We start from the raw sequence: 20,477 nt of genomic DNA on the forward strand, positions 1-20,477 counted from the left end.
GAAAAAAATGCAAAATAAATTCAAAATCAGCAGAAGAAAGGAAATGATAAAGATGAGAGCAGAACTCAATGAAGATAAAAACAGAAGAATAGTACAGAAAATCAATAAAACAGAGTTGGTTCTTTGGAAAGATCAACAAAATTAACAAATCCTCAACAAGAGGAACAAAAGAAAAATGAAAAAATCCTCCAGGTAACTTTATACTTAATGTTGTAAAATTGAATGCTTTTTCTTCTAAGATCAGGAGCAAAGTAAGGATGCAGCTCTCATCACTCTTACTGAACATAACACTGGCAGTTCTAGCCAGTGCAATAGTGTAAGAAAAGGAAATAAAGGCTTACAGATCAGAAAGGAGGAATGGTGGATGATGTCATTGTCTACATAAAGAACTTCAGGAAATCTACAAAACCCTCCAAGAACTAATAAGTAAGCTTAGTAAAGTCACAGAATGGAAGATCAATATACAAAAATCAAATATATTTCTATATGCTAGCAATAAACACATGGACACCAAAATTAAAAATACATAACAGTTACTTAAAAATGAAATACTTTGGTGTGTATCTAATAAGGGATGCACAGGACTTTTATACTGAAAAATACAAAGCACTGATGAAAGAAATCAAAGAAAATCTAAATAAATGGAAAGATATTTGGTGTCATTCGATTGGAAGACTCAATATAGAAAAAATGTCCGTTTTCCCCAAATGGCATACAGTCCCTATCGAAATTATGCAACAGTTTGTGTAGATATAGACAAAATTATTTTAAAATTTATATGAAAACCCAAAGGAACTAGAATAGTTGAAATAATTTTGATAAGAAGAAAGTGGGATGAATTACCCAATTTCAAGACTTCTTATATAGCTACAGTAATCAAAACAGCATGATATTGGCAGAAAGATAAATACATAGTTCAATGCAGCAGAGCAGGAAATCCAGAAATAGATCCACTCAGATTAGCTCCAAACTGACTTTTTGACAAAGGTGCAATGGCTCTTCACTGGACGAAAGAGAGTCTTTCTGACAAATGGTGTTTGAGCAATTGGACTTCTGTAAGCAAAAAACAGAAACCCTTGACCTAAATGTATAAAACAATTAACTCAAAACGAATCACAGACTTAAATGTAAAATGTGAAATTATACAACTTTTAGGAGAAAATATAGGAAATCTGGAAACTTGGGCTAGTCTAATAGTTCTTAAACTTGACGCCAAAAGCAAGATCCATAAAAAAAAAATTAATAAATTGGACCTTATCAAAATTAAAAACTTTTAGGGTCCAGCCCATTGGCATAGCGGTTAAGTTTCCATGCTCTGCTCGGTGGCCCAGGGTTTTCCTGTTCGGACCCCGGGCACAGACCTACACACAGCTTACCAAGCCACGCTGTCGCAGGTGGCCCACATAAGGTAGAGGAAGATGGACATGGATGTTAGCTCAGGGCCAATCTTCCTCAGCAAAAAGAAGAGGATTAGCAGCGGGTTAGCTCAGGGCTAACCTTCCAAAAACAAATTTAAAACTTTTACTATGTGAAAGACCCTGTTAAAAGTATGAAAAGACAAGGTGCAGAGAAAATATTTGTAAACCACATAACTGACAAAGGACTCGCATCTAGACTATATAAAGAAAGCTCTAAACTTTCAGGCAGGATATATGTATGACAAATAAGCACCTGAAAAGATGTGCCATATCATTAGCCATCAGAAAACTGCAAACTAAAGTCACAGTGAAATAGTAACGGCTATCAAATGGCTAACACGAAAAACCAGTGGTGGCACTCAATTCTGGCCAGAATGCAGAGACACCACTCACTCGTACATTGATGGTGTGAGCGTAAAATGGCAGAGCCACTCTGGAAAACAGTTGGACATTTCTTAAAAAATGAAAGATGCAACTACTATATGATCTAGCAAGTTCATTTCTAGCATTTATCCGAGAGAAATAAAGATTTAGGTCACACAAAAAAACCTATGCATGAATGTTTTACTAATCATAGTCCCAAACTGGAAACGGCCCAGATGTCCTCGCGTGGGTAAATGGTTGAACAAATGGTGATACATTCATATGACAGAATACTACTCACCGATAAAAAGGAATGAACTATTGGTATACACAACTTGGATAAATTTCCAGAGAATTATTGAGGGAAAAAAAGCTAATGTCAAAATGTTAAATATTGTATAATTCCATTTAGATAGCTTTCACGAAATGACAGAATATAGCTAGAGAGAACAGGTTAGTTACTGTCAGAGTTAAGGAGCTGGTAGGGGTCGGAGGGCAGTGGGTGTGGCTATAAAAGGGCACAGTGACGGATCCTTGCGGTGGTGTAAATGTTCCCTATCTTGACCGTATCGATGTCAACATCCTAGTTGTGAGATTGTACTATAGTTGTGCAAGATGTTACCACTTATAACTGTATGTGATTCTACAATTATCTCAAAATAAAAAGTATAATTTAAAAAAGCATTTATCCTTAGATTAACATATGGAAGTGTTGGCATGCCTTTGATATGGAACAATGATTAGGGAGTAAGTGCCCGGCCACCCCACTTCTGCCCTCCTACGGCTCCCTGCCTCCAGTGAAATAGAGCTTTACTTTGGCATGTTGCTTCTCCGCTGTGGTTCCTTCCCAACTACCCATTAAACTTAAACCTAAAGGGCCATCTCAGCCCTCGTGAGATGATGTTTTGCGGTGCAGCATTATGATTAGAGTTGGCCTTAACTTTACTAAAAACTGAGGAAAAAATTGAAGCAATTACTCATTCTATTTAGGAATTCTTGACCTCAATTTTTTGACTTTTCATTTTCAATATCATTCTGTGAGAAAATTAATTGTCAGATATTCTGAAAGAATGATAAATAGTGTTGATAGGATATTTAAACTTAAAAAAATTACTCTTTGGAGCTAAAGTATTATCTGTGTTTTTAAAGAAAATGAGTAGAGAGGTTGTTTGCTAATAGTTGTGTTTATGGAAAGACTGTGGGTTGTCCAGATGATGGTGCTAGAAGAGTATTCTTAAGTCATGTGAGAACAGAAAACTCATTCTGGGTCATTCAAAGTCAGAGATGGATCCTTATTAAATACATTTAAAATGGTTCTTCCAGGCCAATCATCATTGCCATCATTTTCATCATCAAATACTCATGGAAAAGTTTACAGTCTACACGACTTTCAAAGCAATGCCAGAAATCCTTAAAAGGCCAAACAATCCTATTCACACCAGGAATTGTTAAACAAATGTCATTTATTCATAAAGTGCCTGTTTAACTTATTAAAGGGACGTAATCAGAAATAGAAGATCATGTTAAAAGTGCCAACTAGCCAGCCCTACTACAGTGTAAATATTTTTTAAAGAGCTTATCAGAAAGGTTCATAGCCAAGAGTTTTTTTCGTATGTTGTATATAGAAAAGTACTTTTAAAGTTAAAATTATTAACATGGTGAGTAAATTAAAATGAATGAAAAGTAAGTTAATTTCTAGAGGTAATAAAAACATCTTACAAATAGTGAAAGGAAATGTATGATATACATATTTTACGTAACTATAGTGAAAACAACACAGTCAAAGAACCGAATAACACCGGATGGAGCCACGATTTGCTCTGGTTTATGAAAGACAGTTGACCCTGAGACTTTAAGAATTGGAAAAAATAAAAGATGCCATAAAGAACAGAGAGCAAGTAATAGGAATAAAAGTCTTTTTCTTGAGTTTCTTTAGTTTGTAAAATGTACTTTATCATTTCTCACCCGGGTATTAAGTCTCATGTCACGCTGAAGAGCTATCAGAGAGAAGAAAGCAAAGAAACAGCTTCTCAAAAAGAACAAGTTTATTGTGTACATCTGAACACTATCTTGTACGTGCCAAACTACAATGGCTACAGCATATAAAAGTAACCCTTCACAAAACGTGAACTTTTCCCACCCCTCAGAACTGAGGGAAAATTGATGTGTTTTCACATTGAATACTGAAAAATAAATTCTCATTTCCTCATTCCTTCTTTCCTTCTCACTTGCTCTCTCTCTATCACACCCCCCCGACACACACTCCATTGGGGATAATTCAATCTTTTTTTAGTTATCTTCGCATCCTGTAGGCTACTGTTTCCTACTTGTTCATGACCCAGACCAGAGCTACAATTATCATTTTACATTTACAGAATATTTCATATATTTTAAAGGCTTCATAAATGTATTTTATTTATTTCTTATAGCTCATGTCTTGTTTAGGGCTGAAAATGCTGACCTGGTTTCATGGATGTCAGCAAAAGAGAAGTGAAGTGAATTGTGCCTCTCACAAAGTGTAGTGTCTTCTGAAGGATCACATGAGTGAAAGGAAAAACCGGATTTTAAGACATCATCTCTATGGAGATGACTCTAAGCTTCTACCCTAACCCCTCTCCTGAGCTCCAAGAGAGGTCAAGCTTTAGAAGTGTATGCTGCCTAACTCCATCTGCATGCTTCATTTGCACTTCTCCCATGGTCCTTAACCTTAATTATTCTCTCTTCCCCTCTTCAAAATATGTTAACTTGCTTTTCTCATTGTCATACCCACTGCTGCCACCTATCGTCCAGGCCTTTCTTGCTTCTCATTTAGATTGTGGTAATCAGTCTTCTCTACTTCTTTTCTCCTATTTCAGGACATCCACATGCTGTTGATCACTGTCTTAATCAATACTTTCAGCATCTCTCCATAAGCTACTGAGTTAAGCACAAACTCCTCATTCTTGTGTTCAATACCCTGGCTTTCCTTTTCTTCAGACTGAACTACATGTACCTTAGCTTTCTATAATTTTGACTTTTCTAAAAACACACTCAAGCATCTTGCTGGCCTCTCTTTGCTCCTGCTCTGTCTGTGGATTAACCTACTAAGCCCCATCACCCAACTCCTTTTGTTGAAAACCATTCCAACGTTAGAGACCAGTTTCAAGTGCCACGCCCTCCATGAAAACTCTTCCTAGCCTCCTTTGGCCCCTGCCTTGCTCTGTCAGTTTTTCTCTACTTGTACCTTCTCTCATGGTACAGTCATCGATTCAGATGTCTTTCTCTTCCTTATGGACTGTAAAGAACAGATTCTCGAGATTCTCTCTAGATTCTTGAGGACAGAAACTTTAGCATCGTAATTTCTCATACATCCAGGTCTAAGAATTCAATATAGTGGACAGTGTATATTTATTTAATTGAATTAAAATGGAAATAGAATTGAAGATTTTTACTTTAATTAAACCTAATGGAGTAAACTTTCTCCTATTCAGCTTCCAAAATTTGCTTCCAAGAGTGCTGCCTAACTGTATAAAAACACATCTTTTAGTTTCCACGGAAGATTACCATGTTTGAGTATGTGTATCTAAAGTTGGTTAAAGCTGGGGGATCAGCAATGTTGACAAAGAGCAGGAAAACCTTACAAATGCAAGTGCTAGTTTGTATCATCAACAAATACTCAATTGTTAACACCATTAATTCAAAAAGACTATCCAATGTAAAGCAATAATTGGTTTAGGACTAGAACTACAAATAGAAATGAAATTAAAGCAGTTGTTGAGTTTTCTCTGTGACTGTGACACAATTTTAGTTTTTACCTATGGTAACAATTTCTACCCTTAATGCTAGAGAACAATTTCACGATTGTTTACATACCATTCCTTTACTCATTCTTCCTTTTATTTAACAAATATTTATTGGGCAACTTGGCATAGGGGACGAAACATTATCTCCATTTTCACTCTTAAGTCTCCTAGAGTTTGATGGAAAGATAGACTTGAAGGTCACGATAACACGTGTTAATTCTCCATGGACGTACAGGTGCTCACGGGGCTGTAATTTATGGGGGAAGGAGAATGTAGGTTTCCCTAGGAGGGCCAGAAAGTCTTTCAGAAAAGCTGAAACATTTGAGTGGAGAACTGAAGAGTTCCCTCTTTGGCACACAGACAAGGGAGGTAACAGCATTCTAGGGAGATGGAGGTGCATGTCAAAAGGCTTAGGGTGGTGAGACACCACGTTAAGCTTGGCAACTGTGGCTCTGCATAGTTTGGACCCAAGAAAGAAGGGCAGGAATTGAGTGTCAGCAGGCTGACTGAGCCAGCTCTAGGAAGGCCTGGTACAACATGCTAAGACTTTTGGACTCAGGATATGGGAAGATCCCAAGCAAAGGGAAACTTCAGATTTTATTGCAGAAACAGTGCTCTGATATTTGGGTAATGGGGCAGAGTGTGTGAATGAAGGAGGCCACATCTTAGCAGAGAATCAATGAAAATTTCATTCCCACTAATGGCAGGTCAGTAGCATCAACAGATACCTATTAACTCAGGATATAGGAATAATTTCTGTCCAGACCAAAGCTTTAAGGCAGAAGAAAGTAAGTTATATCAAAGTGACATTCAAACATTTTTTACAGTCTGAAAAGATTCAAGAACTTAATCTCAGCTAGGCTATGTAGAATTCATCCCAGATGGGTAAATGCCTGTCTGTGTCCCAGACGAGGTCAGAGGAGGAAATGCCACAACCACCCAGGCTTGCAATGTTACACAGACTTCAGTCTGGAAGTCTCTTTGGTCTAACCCAAATTTATTTTCCTGTAGTTTAAGCTCATTTCCTCTTTTCCATCCTTGGGGAAGGTAAGGAACAGATGGTCATAAACCACCAGATAATGACCCTTTATAGACTGGAAACACATATTCAATTATCTCTCAGCCATCACATTCTTGGGCTGAACAATAGAAAACTCCCTACCAGTTATATACTTAGATTTGCTGTTCTAAATCTGTATCTTTGTTTTCTTATAGTGACCGCCCAGCTCTTTCTCATCTTGCTTAGATGTTCATCCACAAATAGGATAACAGCATTCAACAAATATATAGTTATTTCCAAGTTCATTGGAAGCATTTTTTCTGGGATCTCTGATCCAGTAATCAGGTGTCATGTTACATTAAAAATTAATAACAAATAAAAATAAAACAGCAGCGGCGTGTTACTGACTGACATCTTTAGACCACTAGGATTTCCACACACTTTTGGTAAACTGTACTGAGTCAGTCTTCCCATCTTATGTTTGTAAACTCTAAACTGTTTTTTGTCTGTTTGCTGTGGTAATTTGGCTCGCTTCTTTGAGCCCTCTGCCCCTTGCCATTGAGCTTCTTTTTTCCCCATTTCTGGCATTTTTCTTCTTCTTTGGCATTGATTGACAATTATTAATTATTTTACTTTGAGTTACAGTCAGACATAGTTCAGATTTTCTGCATCTCTGCATTTCTAAAGATCTTACAACTCCTTGCCCTTTTCAAAATATCATGGACTTCCCTTTGCACCAGGCTTCTCTAGAGCAGTCAGGGGCATTTGGTTGTGTCATTCCCCCACCCCACCCCACACACTCACTTCCAAGCTGAAAGAAACAGTGAAGATAGAGTAATGACATGCATTGGGCCACTTTGGGCCAGACACCGGTATGGGCAGAGGGATAACTCAATGATCTGATCCCTGCTCTCCAGGAGCTCACAGCCCTGGCTGGAGAGGCTCATCTAACACATTCTTCACAGGGACTGCTTGCAGCAGAATATCTCAGTAGCTTGAATGGTTGCCTAAGGTATGTTATAATTCCCGAAGTTATCTGAGGAGCAAGAAAATGTTAGATTTCTACCTATATTATCCCTCCAAAAGGTTTAACTGCATGCCTCCTCATCAGTCTATTAAAAACTATAATTTAAAAATAAGTTAAACTTTCTAAGTATTCTCATCTCATAAAATTGGTGTTTAATAAAATATATTGAATGGGAAGACAATTCTTGGGGTAATAGTTGAAATATGCTAAGAAAAAATCTGACAGACCTTATGTGACTACTAACCAATTATTGCAATAGAAAAAATAAAAACGCAGTCATCTGTTTTTTTTTTTTTTTTTTGGTGAGGAAGATTTGCCCTGAGCTAACATCCATTGCCAAACTTCCTCTTTTTTTGCTGGAGGAAGACTAGCCCTGAAACTAACATCTGTGTCAGTCTTCCTCTATTTTGCTTGTGGGATGCCTCCACAGCATGGCTGATGAGTGGAGTAGGTCTGCACTCAGGATTTGAACCCAGGGAACCCGGGCTTCAGAAGTGGAGCATGCAGAACATTAACTACTTGGCCACAGGGCTGGCCCCTCACATCTTTTATCCCCTCAACCCTCACAGTCTTTCTGGATCCTTTTAGGTTCAGACATCTGAAAATAGCCTTGGAAGAACTCTTAGAAGAGAGCATTTTCCCTCGTCTTCCATTCATCACATGACCATCATTTCCAAGTGGACAATGAGATCCACAACTTCCTTTTGCTCATAGCTTACTATGACATAGACAGGCACTATGCTACAGATTTTGCATTTATAGCCAAGAGTCCTGCCCAGCGGAAACGCATTACATGTGGGACAGAGGAATTTCTTCGTCAAGAACTCATCTTAAGGGAAAATGGAGTCAGACATCAAGAGTTTTGATTTGGTACCCAAGTGTCAGGGCTGAAGGTATGTAGTAATTTAAAATATAGAGGACTTAATCATTGATCTGAATAGTTTCTAGTCTTATCTGATGGGGCCATGTCTGGATTTTAGGAAAAGAGAGAACAGGAAAGAAAACTCTAAGTAGTTAAATCAGTAGAAAAGACTCTAAAATTTTAAGTGTTAGCAGTCCTGAATATCCCCCTAAAAATGGGGCTCAAAAGAGGCAATGAAACTGTTACTGTCATCGCATTTGGACTAGAAGTCAGTGAGCCTCTGGAGAAACTGAGTAATCCACAATCATGTCATGGATCCGTACCACAGAATCTGAGGCAGGGAGGATTAATCCCATCTTACGGATGAGTTTTGGTGAGTGACTATTAGCATGTTGCCCCACTCCAGGGACACCTTTCATTGTAGTCTGTGAGAATGGCGCCCCCTAGAGTACAATTTGGCACTCTAGACTTAGAGTGTGAGTCTGATGGATTCCAAGTTCATCCTGTTAAGCAGCCGAGGTCAGCCTGGATTTAAGCCACTTCATTCTTCTGGAGCTGATAGACCCAGAGGGCTGACCAGGACTTCACAATCAATGGATCTATAGGGATTGGTCAAGTCAATGCTACTTAGGAAGTTCTCTATTTCCTCTGGTCTTGGGGAGGAGATTTGTATCCTCCCCTAGAAATGACTTTGGTGCTGGGCTTTTGTTTTAGGAGATCTCAGCCTTGAGCTTTGTTTGCTTGTTTACTTCCTCTCCTGCATTCTTGTTTAGGTTCCCAGCCATGTTTTTCTTCCCTGCTTATTTGTTCGAGAGCAGCTGAGTGTGTCATTTCCTTCATCTCTGGCATGTCCTTTGATTTTTTTATGGCCTGGGGCACAGTAAGGGCCTGTGATGCAAGGATGTGCAGACCTGTGATCAGAGGGCCGGGGACATCGGGGAGTTCAGCGGGCTGACAATAGGGGGGCGCCAGCTCAGCTGGGGAAGGCGGCAGACTCTCAGTTCCTGAACAAAAATAGGCTGAAGTTTCTGCTACAACTGGCCAAGATTCCACCCATCCCAGTGAAAGGAAACAGACATTCATACATTCCTACATGCAGTGTTTGTGTATTTGGTGTCCTCACTGACTCAAGTGCGTGTTCCCACTGGGTCACTTTTCACCCACGTTGTTGTTCCTGCTAGTTTTTTAAATAAAGGTCACATTTTATTAAGAAAAGAACAACTTTAGGTTTTTAAAACTCTTGGCTCATCTATTCTTTCAATGCTTTTGGTGTTCAGCTTAACATCTTCTAAATTTAAAAATAACTAATCTTCTTATTATAAAAATTATAATATGTTCACTATAGAAATTTTGAAAAAATAAGAAAGGATAAAGAAAAAAATCAACTCTAACTTACCTTCCAAACATAATAGTTACCATTGGTATTTACATTTATATATATATATTTCCAATTTATTTTTAAGACATAGATACATATATTTGTAAAAACATGGAATAATGTTCCCATGGTTTTATTTCAATAGTTTAGTTGTTTTAACAGTTAACATTTTAGGTGTTTTTAAGAAAACACTTTATAGAGAACTTTATACATAGTTTCTCTCTATATTTTTAGTTGAAGTATTATTTCCATACAATAAAATGTACCAATTTCCAGTGTTGAAATGTATACGCTTGTGCAACCATCACAATCAAGATGAAAAGCATTCCCATCACTTCAAAAAGTTGCCTTGTGTCTCCAGCCCTTCCCAGTCCATCCGCCTCTCCACTCCCTGTTTCAGTTTCAGGCAACCCCGATCTGCTTTATGTCACTATAGATTAGATTTGTTGTTTCTAGTTTTATATAAATGGAATCATGCAATATATACTCTTTCATGTCTCACTTCTTTCAGGCAGCATAATTCTCACACATGTTAATAATCACACATGATTATACTCACATACACTTTAAAATCTGCTTTTCTTCATTTTACAAATATCTCATGAAAATTTTCCACATCACTAATTATTCTCTTATAATTTAACTTTCAATGACTACATGGTATTTTGTTGTAGTGATATACCATTATTTATCCATAAATAAGATCTTAGTGTTAATCACTTTTATTGTTTCAACAGTTTGTTTTTACAATCAAGAATGAATATTCTTGAATATATATGTTTGTGTACATGACGTAATTTCTGAGGAAGAAATTCCTACAAAAGAACTCATTAAGTTAAAAGGCAGGCAAATTCTTACGGCGTTTAATATATCTTGTGCCAATTTAATTTCTCATAAGCAACATGTACAAATATGTGATTAAAAATAGTATTTTCAAGTGGAAGAGAACCTGTAGAAAAGTCGAGTTCGGTGGAGGACACACCTATGGAGCTCTTGAAATGCACGTGCATCTTACCCAACTTGGTACTTATGAGGCTCCAGTAGCTGTTGTTTTTTGTTTTAAGTTCTGCAGATGATTCTGTTGCACACTCACGTTGAGTCATCTCATTTTTACAGATGAAGAAGCTGAAGCCAGGAGAAGCTAATTAAAACTTCCAAATTCCCCTATATTCTTTGCACTGCACCAGAGTGAACTTCCATGGGCACTGATTACCCATCATCTGGAAAGCACTGACAACAAACAACGACCACTGCAACTCTCTATCCACTCAGAAGCCACAATTAAACAGCAAGATCCCTCCTTGGTGGACCTGTAAGTTAAAACAGCACATTAAGGTGACAAAGTTGATAAAAGTGCCAGGACCACCTCAGAGGACTCTCCAAGGAGAAGGGAGCCCAAACAAGGTGTAACTGAAAAATCTACTTGGATCGTAGTGCCAAAATCTGAAGTAAATCCTCCTTTTCCAGATCATACCAGGCTGGGAGTGAAAAATAGATTTGCAATAACAGTAAACTCCATACACACACACACATACACACCCCCAGAGTAGGTCCTTGACTCAGTCTGCAGGAACGCCAGTCCTTCCTCAGTCCCCACCTCCATATCTTCACATTCCTCTCACAGGAAACAGAGAAGCAAAGAGCTGTCTCACTTGAGCTCAGAAATGAGTCCATTTACCTACCATGGCTGCCACACTGGGCCTCTTGTTTGTTTTCCTCTCCTGTGGTCCAGGCTCCCAGGAGTGACAGCTACTGTTTCTGCCATTTTACTCCATGACCAAAGAGAAGCTGCTGAAACAAGACGCCTTGTATAGCATCTCATCTCCAGAGGCAGACTTCCCAAGTTTGCTGTCAGGCTATCATGTCCATTTCTCAACTTCTCTGAGCTCCAACAGTCACCTTGGAACGGGGCAAGTGCCTTTCACCTAACTGTCATTACAGAGACCACAAAGCATTGCTTCGTTGAGCTCTCAATGTCTGACAGAGATTTTAGTGAGTCAATTCTTTGAGATTTCATCCACTCTTGATTGCAGTCCCTCCCCCTGTGACTAGACAAGAGTCTGGAGGGCAACCTTGTGAATCTGTACTCTTTTCCTTTAGAGTAAGTTTTTTCTCAGGAGCCGCTGATGTAGATAATCCTTGATGTAAACAGACAGTTGGTCCATCTTCCTCAAGAGTTCTCCAGGCATGTCTGCCTCCTGGAGGGAACCCAGTGTGACTGTCAGGGTGGGACACCCTATTTACACCTAGCTGGGCAGGGCTAGACACATTATTCTGCATACCATCAATTCCCATAATCACAGCATTTTATTTGCAAGGAGTCAGGATTTCAGATGCAAATTATTATAAAGCCAAATAAAAATACTCCTGGAGAGAGCCTTTAAAGCTTTAGCAAATAAAAACTTACAAAAAGAAAAATTTAAGCCAAATCATTCAGAGTTCCTAATATTTTTCAGCACCTATTTTGCAGATAAAGTGATTTTCCCCACACACAAGTCCCCAGAAATTAGTTTGTTAGAAGGAAACATCTTCATGCATCATGGAAGAGAGAACTGCTTGCTCCAAAAGAACACCTCAGGGACCCCTCCCTCTGGGAGGATACATTTGCCTCTTCCTCCCCTGACTCTTTCCTCGCTGTTGACCCCCAGATCCTCAAGTGTTGATATCTTCATCTCCTTTTACAAATTAACATAGGAGAGGCCTTGATAATCAATTAGTTGTGCTTCCCAATTGACTGACAAATTAATCGCATTTTAATGGAAACTCTTGGTATCTAGTGAAACAAAGACCCTATTGTAGAATGAAACACATTTTGTAGTTTTAAAAAAAGTTGAGGGCATCAGAAAAGAGACGGGGAAAATTTGGGGCTATGAATGTCCACGAAATTACATATGGCCACCTGACTGACCTTTGAAAGTAAGTTTAGCTGACGCGACTTCCTCAAGTCACAAATTCTAGTGTGCAAAAATGTTGCTTTCTCTGTTTTCCTAAAATTGGACTTAATTTCTACCTTGAGACCTATTTCTCTAGGTTTCTCTAGGATTACTCAAGTAACTCTGTGATTTCTCCATCATTTAAAATTTAACCTCAGCCAAATTCAGGAACACCACCTTGCCCCAAACTAAAACATTGCAGCATTGTGAGAAGAGGAAATAAAAAGTTTATCAAATATTTTATTCCAAAATCTTTGTATCTCTCATTTAGATCAACATTTTTAAGCTCAAAGTTAAGAATATAAACTTAGGGTTTTGGTTCCCTCTCCCTCCACCATTGGACATGTCTCCTAGCTAAGGCTGTTGTAAGATTAAGACAAATGCAAGAGAAATTCCACATGTTTTTGTGGCATTTATATCATGTATATCTCACCATATAAGCCTGATCAAGGCTTCTGAAGGTGACATGAGGATGCGTAAGCAGGGCTATAAAGGGTAGCCATCCAGATCTGCCCACTCCTCCTCTGATTCCTTGGGGAAGAGACTAAGGCTTCTGCTGGCTCTCCCGGAGGTTCCTATGGATGGGAGAATGTGTGTTCCTTTGTCATCAGCTTCTTCCAGGATCTGCAGCCTGCTTTGTCTAGCATAGCCCTGAAGGCAAGTTCCCTTCTAGACTGACTCCTAGATAGCTCCTCTCTGCCCCTGCATCCATTAGCTAGGTCCTTCTGCCTCAATAACTCTAACTTCTGTCCAACTCTTTGCTTCAGCTCCTTCTGCACCAAAAATCCCATATATAAATTCTGTACTTTCTAAGTATTATTATTATTAAATAGATTTTTATTCTATAACCCTCCTTATCTGACTTCTTGGGCATATCGCCATGTTTTCCACATTATTTATTCTGGTTATAACACCTATTACAAAGAACATGATATTGGGATGCATGTAGCATCAGCTGTTGATCTATCTTTCCCTTCCACTAGATGGTGAGTGTCTTAAAGGTAGGGACCATGTCTGATTCCTCGCTGAAATACAGCACCGTGTGCAGAGCCTAACACATACTAGGTGCTCAATCTGTGTTTAGTGAATAATTAACGAATACATCCTTTCTCCCAATAAAGAAGGTTAGATATTCTTTTAAACGACTCATCTGCTTGTAGTGCATGCACTCAAGGTGAATGCCAAAGGCAATCTGCCGTCATTTAAATAATTTATCATTAATTACTGACTTTCTGTAAAAGGAGATATTGTTTCATCTTCTTCCAAGCAAAGAGTCAAAGCCTGTAGATCAGGGACTTCGGACTCCTACCGTAAGATAAGAGTCAGCCTCCTGACTACTGATTTATTAATATCACTACAGAGCCCCAACAACAATACTGTTTCCTAAGCTATAGTCAGTTTCTCCCCTATCATCTGGGGTTGAACTACACAACAGGTATTAAGAACTAAATTCACTGCTTGTTGTGCATCTGTTACTATACTACACAGAAATCAAAATGAGAAATCAAATGGAGAAAATAGCAGAATGTCACAGTTCTCTACCCAATATTTGCTTTATGACTTAATTAAAGGAATTCCAGCCCTGGTGGTCTAGTGGTTAAGATTCCTCACTCTCACTACCATGGGCCAGGCTCATGCCCTGGTCAGGGAACCACACTACCCGTCTGTTGGTTGTCATGCTCTGGTAGTTGCTTGTTGCTGTGGTGCTGAAAGCTATGCCACTGGTATTTCAAATACCAGCAGGGTCACCTGCTACTTTCAGTACAGCTTCCAGACTAAAAAAGACTAGGAAGGAGAATCCAGCCACCCACTTCCAAAAGAATCGGCCATGAAAACCCTGTGAATAGCAGCGAAGCATTGTCTGATATAGCACTGGAAGGTGGGAGGATGGTGCAAAAAAGACAGAGCAGGGTTCTCTTCTGCTGTCCACAGCGTCACTAAGAGTTGAAATCGACTCCCTGGTACTAAAACCAACAAAAGCACTTTGTGGGTTTATAGATCCCTTTCAAATTCTTTCAGTTATATATTAACTTCAACTTAAAATTGAATAAACTAACATTTGTTTTATGAGGCATTTGTCCAGTGTTGTACACGGAAGGTAATAAAGAAAGAAATAGCATCCGAATTCTAAAAATCTAAAAATTTGCAGCCTAGAACACTCTTTGTCTGATTATGTTGTCTCTTGAAAGGGAGTTGCACCAATGATAAAGACTTTGGCTGTACTTGCCAGAAAGAATTAAAAATAGGTTACACCAGCTTTCCAAATACAGTTCATTTTAGAAGACAGAGGAAGGACTAGACTCTGACCAGCTCCCAAACTGTAGAAATTGTGAAAGCTACTGCAAATATTTAGAAGTCATGTTGCTCGTTGTGTTTTTATCTTCACATTTAAATATCCATTGATACTACTTATTCACTCATTCTGACTCCCGAAATAACAAAAAAATGTGACTCAATGCCAACCAAAACTAAAGTCAACTTAGTGATAAAGCCTTGTTAAATAAGCTCAGTGAAATATTATCCATATTCAAAATGTTAATAGATGCCAACTGGCCTTTGCTAGGGTGAGGTTAGAGATAATAATGTTACATATTAATGATTTTCTTCCACTAATGAATAGAAGCTAGCTCTCACAAACTAAAGTAACATGACTCAGAGTTGGAACTTTAGTTGCAATGTTTAATAATTTCTCAGGCTATGTCAACAAAACAATCAGAAACAATATTTGTGTGGCTATCAGTGATTTTGAAGTTTTCCCAATAGTCAACCCTCTAAAATGCAATGCCATTATTTACTGTATCTGACTTGACTATTAAAATATGTCTAATTTGATCATGCAAGCTTATAAGAATATTCAGCCTCCTCTCCCAGAACATCACGAGCTTCAAGGATGCAGTCTAGTCAGTGGTTTGGAGCTTGAGTTCTAATCCTAGCACATTACTTTATTGGATATGTGGTCCTGAGCAAGTTGAATAATCTCTCTATGCCCTAGTTTCTTAACCTTTAAAATGGGATTAAGAATCTTTGTTCTTCTGTGAGAATTAAGCAAAATAATATAAAAGAAGTACTTAGTATGGGGATAATTAATAATCAATAAATGAAATTTAGTAAGCAATTTTTCTTGAGGCTCAATTCTCAGGATGTCCTTCTCATTCTGCATCTCTAGAGGCAAATATGGCAGTGTTTGGTGTCAGCAAGAGAAACCAAGAGTAGGATAAATGATTCAATTGATTTGAGAATAGTCATATTAGGTAGACAAGGTCAATAGTAGAAGATGGATAACAAGCGTGGAAAGCTGTAAGGGGAAAATATTTTATAAATATCCAAGAAGATTTTAATCTAAAATTTTTATGAGGGGGTGGTCTCATTGAACCAGAAGAACAAATATTTAACAGGACCCTCTATGTGAAAAGCCAGACACTATAAGAGGCATATAGAAATTTCTTTAATAAATATTTATGATGTGTCTACTATGTGTCAGGCACTGTTCTATGTGCTGGGGTAAAAACAGTGAATAACTGAGTCAAATTCTCTGCTCTCATGGGGCATAAAGAAACATAAAGATTCTATTCTAGTGTAAGAAACATAAAGATACTATTCCTTTCTTCAAGGTGTTGACTATTTATTTAAAAAGACATGAATCTAGGATTTGGTGTCAAGATGGTGACGTAGGCAGAATTTAAACTCACCTCCTCCCACAGACACAACATGTTTACAACTACTCTTGGAAAAATTACCCCTGAGACAGAACTGAAAACTGGATAAAAAGAACCCACACAACAAGGGATGGTGCTGACTGAGATGGAAGAGGCAGAAATTCCTTTCTGGAGAGAAAAAAACCACCTTCAAGCCATGGCATCTCACATCTGGCTGGGAGCAGTCCTAAGGGGTGAAACTTTCCTTGGAGGAGTGGGGCATCTGAGCAGGGGAGCGTTACCACTATAAGCAGCTTTTGGACTCAGCTCACAACATAACAGCTCAGGACAAGTGTCATAATATTTGGCTTTGCTGGCCACTAATAACAATGGGGAATACCCCCAGAAAAGCTATTGGCTATAAGAGAAAAAAAGCCTGCTCTTAAAGGGCCCACACACTAATTCACCTGTTTTGGAAAGCAACCTAAAATCACCAGAAAGAAAGTTGGAAAGTCCTCTGGTGAAAAGAGACTCACTTGATAGGCTCTGAGTACATCTTGGTGAGAGGTGAGACCTCCCCAGGGACTGAGACATTGGTAGCAGCCAGTAGTGTAACCTAGCACAGGCTTGCTGACACAGACACTGGCAAACACCATTGGAGATCTTCCCCTGGTTTGTTAGCACAGGGGTCTGCCTCACCCACTAGAGCACTGATTTAACACAACTCAGCCAGGGCAGGCAGCCTGCCTTAGTGACTGGCCCCACCCAACAGCAAGCCCTCTGGCAACTTGTGGGCCTGCATAGGCAGAGTGCCCAGAACCTCTGCAGCTCAGTGAGTAGGTCCACTTCTGTAGGGCAAGGTGTGCACAAGAGGCAGGCCTGCATTGGTGAACTGTGTGGGGCCTCTTCAGAGGGGCAACTGGGTCTGCTTCAGTGGGTTGGGGCATGTGCATGGGGCAGGACTATGTTAATGGAGTGTGTGGCCCTGCTGGTGGTGGGGTTTGTCAGCTGCAGAAGACTTGTACTTCCCAAACAGCCATGTAGGGGATCAGCTCCACCTTCCAAAACCTGAAACAATTGGGTGGTCTCCTATCTGGGGCTGGGCCCACTCACCCACAATTCTGAGAGAGCTGAAAACAGCCTTGAAGGCCAGAGGCCTAAAGCAAATGTAAGCCCCTAGCAACCAGCTATGCTGGGGCCCAACTCACTTAACTGGAAATCTGCAACATAAATGTGCTATTAGACCTTGCAGCAAACTGTGCTGGGGCTTCCCAGGCCTGATAATGTGTCTTAGGGGTTCATAGCAGCCACACACAGCTGAGCATTACAAATGGCCAGCCAGGATGACAGCCTAGCCTTCCTGGGCACATGCAGCAAGAACAACCTTGCCACAACAGGAGGACACATGTAACCCACACAGGGGACACTCCTGCAACATTTGGAACTGCTGATGAGAAGTAAGCACACTGCTTGGCCTCATAAGGCATCTCTTACATAAGGCTGTCTCTCCAAGATTGGGAGACATAGCTGACCTACCTAATACATAGACATAAGCACAGAGAAAGAGGCAAAATGAAAGACAAAGGAATACATGTCAAGAAAGGGAAAAGGAAAAAACCTAGAAAAAGAACTAAATGAAACAGAGATAACCAATCTACCTGATAGAGTACAAACTAGGAGTCATAAGGATGCTCACTGATCTTGGGAGAAGAATGGATGAACTCAGTGAGAACTTCAACAAAGAATTGGAAAATATAAAAAAGAACCAATCAGAAATGAAGAATACAATACTGGAAATGAAAAATTCACTCCTGGGACTCGATAGCAGAATAGATGATACAGAAGAATGGATCAGTGAGCTGTGCGAAAGACTAGAAGAAATCATCCAAGCTGAATAGATTAAAGGAAAAAGAATTAAAAAGAATGAGGATTGTCTAAGGGACCTCTGGGACAACATCAAGCTCACTGACATCCAAATTATAGGTGTCCCAGAAGGAGAAGAGAGAGACAAAGGTGCAGAGAATCTATTTGAAGAAATAATAGCTGAAAACTTTCCTAACCTAAGGAAGGAAACAGACATCCAGGTAGAGGACGCACAATGAGCATCAAACAATATAAACCCAAAGAGGCCTACAGCAAAACACATTATAATTAAAATGTCAAGAATTAAAGATAAAGAGAGAATCCTAAAAGCTGCAAGAGAAAGGCAAAAAGTTACATACAAAGGAAACCCCATAAGACTATCAGCAGACTTCTTAGCAGAAACCTTACTGGCTAGAAGCAGGTGGCACAATATATATAATGTGCTGAAAGGAAAAAGCCTGCAGCCAGGAATACTCTACTGGCAAGGTTATCATTCAGAATGAAAGGAGAAATAAAGAGTTTCCCAGACAAGCAAAAACTAAAGGAATTTATCACCAAGAAAACAGCCTTACAAGAAATGCTAAAGGGACTTATTTAAATGGAAAGGAGAAGACCACAAAAAAAAAATGAGAAAATTATTTTTTAAAAAAGCAATAAAATCACTGGTAAAGGCAAAAATACAGTAAAAGTAGCACATCAACCACCCATGAAGCTAAATTGAAGGTCAAAAGATAAAAGTACTAAAATTATCTATTTCCAAGATAAGAGGGTAAAAGATAAACATTCAAAAAAAGAAGTTAGATATGATATAAAACCCGAGAAATGTAGGGGGAGAGGAGTAAAGGAGTACAGCATTTAGCAGGAGGTCCAAATAAAGAGACCATCAACTTAATATAGACTGATATATATATAGGTTATTATATATGAGCTTCATGGTAATCACAAACCAGAAACCTATAACAAATACATAAACAATTAAGAGGAAGGAACCCAATCATAATACTAAAGAAATCCATAAAACCACGAGGGAAGAGAGCAAGAGAAGAAGATAGAGATGGAGAAGAACTACTAAAACACCCAGGAAAAAGGCAACAAAATGGCAATAAGCACATTCTTATCAATAACTACTTTAAATGTCAATGGACTAAATGCTTCAATCAAAAGCCATAGAGTGGCTAATTGGAGAAAAAAACAAGACTCATATATATGCTGCACATAAGAGGCACACTTTGGACCTAAAGACACTCATAAACTGAAAGTGAAGGGATATAAAAAGATAATCCATGCAAATGGCAATGAAAAGAAAGCTGGGCTAGCAATACTTATATCAGACAAAATAGACTTTAAAACAATAACTGTAACAATAGACAAAGAAGGGCATTACATAATGATAAAGGGAACAATCCAACAAGAGGATGTAAAACTTGTAAATATCTATGCACCCAACATAGGAGCACCTAAATATATAAAGCATTTATTAGCAGACATAAAAGGAGAAATAGACAGTAACACAAGAATAGTAGGGGACTTTGACTCTCCGCATACACCAATGGACAGATCATCCAAACAGAAAATGAATAGGGAAACATTGGCCTTAAATGACACATTAGACCAGTTGGACTTAGTAGATATATACAGAACATTCCACCTAAAAACTGCAGAATACATGTTCTTTTCAAATGCACATGGAACATTCTCCAGGATAGATCACATGTTAGGCCACAAAACAAATCCCAATAAATTTAAGAAGATTGAAATAATACTAAGCATCTTTTCTGACCACCATAGTATGAAACTAGAAATCAACTACAGGAGTAAAATTGGAAAAGCCACAAATATGTGGAGATTAAACAAAATGCTACTGAACAACAATTGGAGTTGATGAAGAAATCAAAGGAAAAATAAAAAAACACCTGGTGACAAATGAAAATGAAAATATGACATGCCAAAATTTATGGGATACAGAAAAAGTGGTTTTCAGAAGGAAGTTTACAGCAATACTAGCCTACTTCAACAAACAAGAAAAATGTCAAATAAACAATCAAACAGTGCACCTAAAAGAACTGGAAAAAGAAGAACAAACAAAGCCCCAAATCAGTAGAAGGAAGAAAATAATAAAAATCAGAGCAGAGGGGACCGGCCTGGTGGAGTAGTGGTTAAGTTCATACTCTCTGCTTTGGTGGCCCAGGGTTTGCCAGTTCAGTTCCTGGGAACAG

The 20,477-nt window shown here is 38.7% G+C and overlaps 1 long non-coding RNA gene across 5 annotated transcripts in view; it reads left to right on the plus strand.

Annotated features, from left to right (window-relative positions):
* The window catches only part of LOC139083837 (uncharacterized), a 189,447-nt gene that overhangs the window by 139,125 nt on the left and 29,845 nt on the right, over positions 1–20,477 (plus strand). For 3 of the 5 annotated variants that reach the window (XR_011540812.1, XR_011540814.1, XR_011540813.1), the window contains one exon: positions 10,947–12,237. This is a non-coding gene — a long non-coding RNA (uncharacterized lncRNA). Of the gene's footprint in view, positions 1–10,946; positions 13,005–20,477 lie in introns of those variants that run through there. The other 2 variants (XR_011540816.1, XR_011540815.1) reach the window with 2 other exon arrangements.

This window comes from Equus przewalskii, chromosome 6 (assembly GCF_037783145.1).
Source record: "Equus przewalskii isolate Varuska chromosome 6, EquPr2, whole genome shotgun sequence".
In the NCBI taxonomy this organism is placed as follows: domain Eukaryota; kingdom Metazoa; phylum Chordata; class Mammalia; order Perissodactyla; family Equidae; genus Equus; species Equus przewalskii.